Genomic DNA, 6,855 nt, shown 5'->3' on the forward strand with positions numbered 1-6,855 from the left:
TTCAGCTCCCACTTATAAGTGAGAACATCCAGTGTTTGGTTTTCTGTTCCTGTATAGTTTGCTGAGAATAATGGCTTCCAGCTCCATACATGTCCCTGCGAAGGACATGATCTTGTTCCTTTCTTATGGCTGTATAGTATTCTGTGGTGTACATAAACTGCATTTTCTTTACCCGCTCTATCATTGATGAAATAAGACAAGCGTTTATGTTGTTTCCATGTCTTTGCTATAGTTAATAGTGCTGCAATGAACATATGTGTGCATGTATCTTTATAATAGAATAATTTATATTCATTTGTGTATACTCAGTAGTAAGATTGCTAGGTCAAATGATATTTCTGGTTCTAGGTTTCTGAGAAATTGCCACACTGTCTTCCACAATGGGTAATCTAATTTACCTTCCCTCAACAGTATAAATGCATTCCTATTTCTCCATAGCCTCATCAGTATCTCTTGTTTCTTGACTTTTTAATAATTGCCATTCTGACTGGCGTGAGATGGTATCTCACTGTGGTTTTGATTTATATTTATCTAATGATCACAGATGTTGAGCTTTTTTCATATGTTTCTTCACTGCATACATATCTTATTTTGAGAAGTGTCTGTTCATGTCCTTTGCTAACTTTTAAATGGGTTTTTTTTTTTTTTGTAAATTTAGGTTCCTTGTAGATTGTGGATTTTGTCCCAAGAATGGAGCTGTGCAGATGCTCAGTGGCTGCTGGGGTTGCAGCCAGCATCAGCAGGATGAAGACTGCCCAAGATGACTGAGTACCCGGTGGAAGGGGCAGCTGACATCATGTCAGTTCCAGTTTGCCCTTTTCCCATGCTGAGGCAGGAGACTTGGTGATTTGGACTGGGAGGAATTCCCCACGGCACAGCACAGCGGCTGTGGCAAATCATGGCCAGATTGATTTTGCAGGTAGAAGCTGGATCCATTCCTCCTCACCAGGCGGGGCCTCCCTGCAGGAATTTCAGCATCTGCAGCAAGGGGTTTATGGACAGAACTCTGAAATCCCTGGGACAGAGCCACCAGAGGGCGGGGCAGCCATGGTCTCTGGGGTCCAGCCAACTTGGTCTTTCCTGGCTGCTGGCTCTGAAGAATACTCAGAGGAGGGGCATTCCTCCCAGCTCAGCACACTTGTTCTTCCATGGGGCTAGGGTGGTTCATTAAATGGATCCCTGATCCCGTGCCTCCTGACTTGGTGAGATCCCCCCCTGACAGGGGCCAGCAGACATCTTATACAGGAGCGTTCCCACCGGCATCAGGTCTGTGCCCCTCTGGGATGGAGCTCCCAGAGGAAGAAACAGGCAGCCATATTTTCTGTTCTGCAGCCTCCACTGGTAACACCTCCATGTGTGAGAGGGACCCAGGCAAATAATGTTTTGAATGGAAGCCCAGAAAACTACAGAAGCCCTACTGAAGAGCAGCCTGACTGATAAAAGAAAAACAAGCAGAAAGCAACAACAAACAAAGACCCCACAAAACCCCACCCAAAGGTCAGCAGCCTCAAAGATCAAAGGTATATAAGCTCAAATACTCTTTCACTGAGCTAAAGGAGTATGTTCTAACCCAATGCAAAGAAGCTAAAAACCATGATAAAACATTATAGGAGCTGTTAACCAGAATAACCAAATTATAGAGGAACATAAATCACCTGATGGAGCTGAAAAACACAACATGAGAAGTTCAGAATGCAACTACAAGTATCAATAGCCAGCTGAATAGACCAAGAGGAGAGAAGAATCTCAGAGCTTGAAGACTATCTTGCTGAAATAAGACAGGCAGACAAGATTAGAGAAAAAAAGAATAAGAAGCAATGAACAAAACCTCTGAGAACTATGTGATTATGTAAAAAGATTGCACCTATGACTGATTGGGGTACCTGAAAGAGACGGGGAGAACAGAACCAGTTGGAAAATATACTTCACAATATCATCCAGAACTTCCCCAAAATAGCAAGACAGGCCAACATTCAAATTCAGCAAATCCAGAGAACTGCAGGAAGATACACCATTAGAAGATCAACCCCTCAGAATGGGTAGTATTAAAAGTAAAAAGATAGAAAAAAAATTGCTGGTGAAGTTGTGGAGAAAAAGGAACACTTACACACTGTTTGTGAGAATGTAAATTAGTTCAACAATTGTGGAAGATCGTGTGATGATTCCTCAAAGACCTAAAGACAGCAACACCATTTGATCCAGCAATCCCATTACTGAGTGTATACCAAAAGGATATAAATTGTTTCATTATAGAGACACATGAACATGTTCATTGCAGCACTATTCACCAGAGCGAAGACATGCAATTAACCTAAATGCCCATCAGTGATAGAATGGATAAGGAAAAATGTGGTATATATACACCATGGAATACCATGCAGACATAAAAAAGAATGAGATCATGTCCTTTTCAGGGACATGGATGGAGCTGGGGGCCATTATTCTTAGTAAACTTATTCAAGAACAGAAAAACAAATATTCAATGTTCTCACTTAAAAATGGGAGCTAAATGGTAAGAATGAGTGGACACATAGGAGGGAACAGCACACATTGGTGCCTGTTGGAGGGTGGGGGTTGGAGGAGGGAGCAGATCAGGAAGAATAGCTAGTGGATGCTGGGCTTAATACCTGAACAATTGATAATCTGTGCAGCAAGCCACAATGGCACATGTTTACCTATGTAACAAACCTGCACATCCTGCACATGTGCCCCTGAGCTTAAAAGTTGAAAATTTAAAAAAATTAAATAATTTTTTTCTTAAATGTGTGGCACCATCCCCCTGACACACTCCTTTCTTCCTTTTTGGTCATGTTATATGACTGCTCCCTCTTCACCTTCTATAAGATTTTCAGCTTCAGGAGGCCTCCCCAGAAGCTGAGCAGATGCCAGCACCATGTTTTCTGTAAAGCCTGCAGAATTGTAAGCCAATTAAACATCTTTTCCTTATACATTACCCAGTCTCAGATATTTATTTATAGTAATGCAAGGATGGCCTACTACAGGAGTGCTTTCAGTTTTTGCCCATTCAGTATGGTGCTGTGGGTTTGTCATAGATGGCTCTTATTATTTTGAGTTATGTTCTTCCAATGCTTGCTTGAAGGCTTTTATCATCATAAAGGGATGTCGAATTTTCTCAAAAGCTTTTTCCACATCTATTGGGATGATTATATGGATTTTGTTTTTAATTTTTTATGTGGTGAATTACATTTATTGATTTGCATATGTTGAACCAACCTTGCATCGCAGGAATGAAGCTGACTTGATCATACTGAATTACCTTTTTGATGTACTGCTGGATTTGGTTTGCTATTATTTTGTTAAGGATTTTTGTGTCTACGTTTTGTTTTGTTTTGTTTTTTGGTAGTACAGATTAAATTTTAGAACTCAATATTGGTCTGTTCTGGGTTTCAATTTCTTACTGATTCGGTCTTCAGAAGTTGTGTGTTTCCATGAATTTATCAATATCCTCTAGATTTTCTAGTTTATTTATCTGGAGGTGTTCATAATAGTCTCTGAGAATCTTTTTTGTTTCTTTGGCATCCATTGTAAGGTCACTTTTGATAATTTCTGATTGCTCTTATTTGGATCTTCTCTTTTTTGTCTTTGTTAATGTAGCTAGTTTTCTATCAATATATTTTATTGTTTTAAAAAACCAACTTTTTTGATACTTTGCATTAATTTGAGGGAGGTCTCAATTTTATTTAGATCTGCTCTGATGTTAATTATTTTATTTCTTTGGCTAGCTTTGGTGTTTGTTTTCGACTTTTTGGTTCCTCTCGACATGGTGTTATATCATTAATTCGAGATCTTTCTAACTCTTTGAGGTAGACATTTAACACCATAAACTTTTCTCTTAACACTACCTCAACTGTATCTCAAAGGTTTTTTATAAGTTCTGTCCCTATTTTCATTAATTAAAATTTTTTAATGTTTGCCTTTATTTCAATGGTCACCCTGGAGTTATTCAGGAACAATTTTAATTTCCATTAATTTGTGTAATTTTGAGAGATCTTCCTGGTACTGATTTCTATGTTTATTTCATTGTAGTCTCATAATATGGTTGGTGTAATTTAGATTTTGTTGAATTTATAGAAATGTGCTTTTTTTTTGCTGAACATGTGGTCAGTCTTGGCGCAGGTACTCTTTGCAGATGAGATGATTGCATATTCTGTGGTTGATGGGTGGAGTATTCTGTAGATTTTTATTTGGTCTAATTGGTCATATGTAAAATTTAATTCCATAATTGTTTTGTTAATTTTCTTGCTTGATGTTAGGTATAACACTATAAGTGTGGTGTTGAAGTCCCCCACTATTATTGTGTTTCCTTCAAAGTCTTTTTATAGGTCTAGAAGTACTAGTTTTATAAAATAGGTGCTCCAGTGATGGATGTGTATATATTTAGCATAGGTAAGTATTCTTGATGAATTGAATCCTTTATCAGCATGTAACACCCATTTTTGTCTGTTTTTACTGTGGTTAGTTTAAAGTCTGTTTTATTTGTTATAAGAATAGTGACCCTGGCTCTTTTTTATTTTTTGTTTGCATAATAAATCTTTCTCCAACCCTTTACTTTGAGCCCATGTGTATCTTTCCATGTGACCATGTGAGAGAGGTCTTTAGGAGACAGCAGAGAGGTTTTTTTTTTTTTTTTTTTTTTTTTTTTTTTTTTTTTTTTAATTCCAACTTGCCACTCTGTGCCTTTTAAGTGCGGTGTTTAGGCCATTTACATTCAAGGTTAGTATTGACATGACAGATTTTGATCTTATTATTAAGCTGTTATTTGGTTGCTTTGTAGTTTCTATTGTGTGGTTGATTTATATGGTCAGTGGGTTATGTACTTAAGTGTGTTTTTCTGACAGCAGGTCTTGTTCTTTTATTTCAATTTTTAGAACTCCCTTAAGGATCTGTTGCAAGGCTGGCCTAGTGGTAACAAATTCTCTTAGTGCTTGCTTGCCTGGAGAATGTGTCTCTTTTCCTTATGAAACTTAGTTTAGTGGGAAATAAAATTTTTGGTTGGAGTTTCTTTCCTTTAAGTGTGCTCTTGGGAGGCCAAGGCAGGCAGATCACATGGTCAGGAGATCGAGACCATCCTGGCTAACATGGTGAAACCCTGTCTCTACTAAAAATACAAAAAATTAGCCAGGCGTGGTGGCAGGCACCTATAGTCCCAGCTACATGGGAGGCTGAGGCAGGAGAATGGCGTGAACCTGGGAGGCAGAGCTTGCAGTGAGCCGAGATTACGCTACTGCACTCCAGCCTGGGTGACAGAGCGAGACTCTGCCTCAAAAAAAAAATGGGGGATGCTCTAAATAGGCCACCAATTTCTCCTGGCTTGTAAGGTTTCTTCTGTATGATCTGCTGTTAGCCTGATGGTGTTTGGAAGTAATCTGACTTTTTTGTCTAGTTACCTTTCCATTTTTTATTCAGCCTTGATCTTGGTCAATCCATTTACTGTATGCCTTGCTGTTGTTTTGTATAATATCTAACAGGTGTTCTCTAGATTTGTTGCATCTTGCTGTAAATCTCTGTAGTAAAATTAAGGAGATTTTCTTGACGTACTCCCACAAATATGTTTTCCAGTTTCTTTACTTTCTCTTCCTCTTTTTCTGTGGATGTGGTCATTTACATAATCTCATATTTCTCAAAGACTTTGTTTATTTATAAAAATATGTTTCCTATTTATTTTTTGTAGACTATGTTAGCTCAAAAGACCAGTGTTAAAATTCAGATTTTTTTCTTCTGGTTTGTGTAGTCTATTGATAAAGATTTCAATTGAACTTTTTAATTTTTTAAATTAGTTTTTTAACTACAGAAGCTCTGATTGATTACTTTTTAGGCTGTTTGTCTCTTCCTTTCTTTCCTGGAAAAATATGAAATGCTTCACAAATTTGCATGTCATCCACGCACAGAGGCCATGCTAACCTTCTTTGTGTTGTTTTAATTTTTTGTATATATGCTGCCAAAGTGGGCACAGAATTTTAAATTTAGAATTAAATTTTCTATAGGAAATTTTGTCCTGTCCCTAGATATAACCATCCAAGGCTGCAAATGCATTTTCACATTTTGAGTACTTCTGTGTGAGTGGCTAATCTTTGATCATGAATTTCTATTTAATCAGAAGTGCCTTTAATATTGTGGAATGTAATAGTGACATGATTCATCTTAGGCAATGAAAATTATTTGAAATAAAAAGTAATGTTACACAGTATTAATACTAGTTGAGAAAATATAAAAATTCATTATCAATGAAATTCATATTTTAAGGCTTCAGGAATAAATTTTGTAATGAGATTCTGGTTATTTTAATGATAGAAAATTCCAGATCCTAAAATTAACTTGATATCAATATCATAAACAGGTTGGTGTGTGAAATTAATTTCTAGAAAAAATTGATTATTTATGAGTCAAAAGCAAGTAGTGTAACTGAAATTTGAAATAGCATTTTCTTAAACTCACTCATTTAATCTTGACAGCATAATTAATTATGAATAAAATATTTGTAAGATTAATATTTTAAAAATATTCAGAGTAAAATGTCTTTTTTCAATACACACTTGTTTGGAAAATTAGGAAAGGCATATGAAGTAGACAATTATCAATAATTTCATTGCATAAAGAAGACTTCTGTTCAAACAATAAGTAGTCTAGATTAATTAATGCCTGCACATATTTTCCACCTCTTTTAATTAGTATCATTTCTTCATCACTGGGCAGCAGCTCCTCTTCATCAAACTATGTATTTGTTTTCTTCATCTACTAGAACCACCTGAGACATCAATTTTTGAAATAACTTCAAACTTAAAAAAGCTGTATGAACAGTACAAAAAGTATGTATCTTCTTTACTCATACTCCCC

The 6,855-nt window shown here is 36.6% G+C and overlaps 1 non-coding gene across 1 annotated transcript; it reads right to left on the reverse strand.

The window, feature by feature from the left end:
• Nucleotides 1–5,864: 5,864 nt before the first annotated feature.
• Nucleotides 5,865–5,972, reverse strand: LOC129025513 (U6 spliceosomal RNA). The gene has a single exon (XR_008497268.1). It is a non-coding gene; the product is annotated as a U6 spliceosomal RNA (small nuclear RNA).
• Nucleotides 5,973–6,855: the final 883 nt, after the last annotated feature.

This window comes from Pongo pygmaeus, chromosome X (assembly GCF_028885625.2).
Source record: "Pongo pygmaeus isolate AG05252 chromosome X, NHGRI_mPonPyg2-v2.0_pri, whole genome shotgun sequence".
Lineage (NCBI taxonomy): Eukaryota > Metazoa > Chordata > Mammalia > Primates > Hominidae > Pongo > Pongo pygmaeus.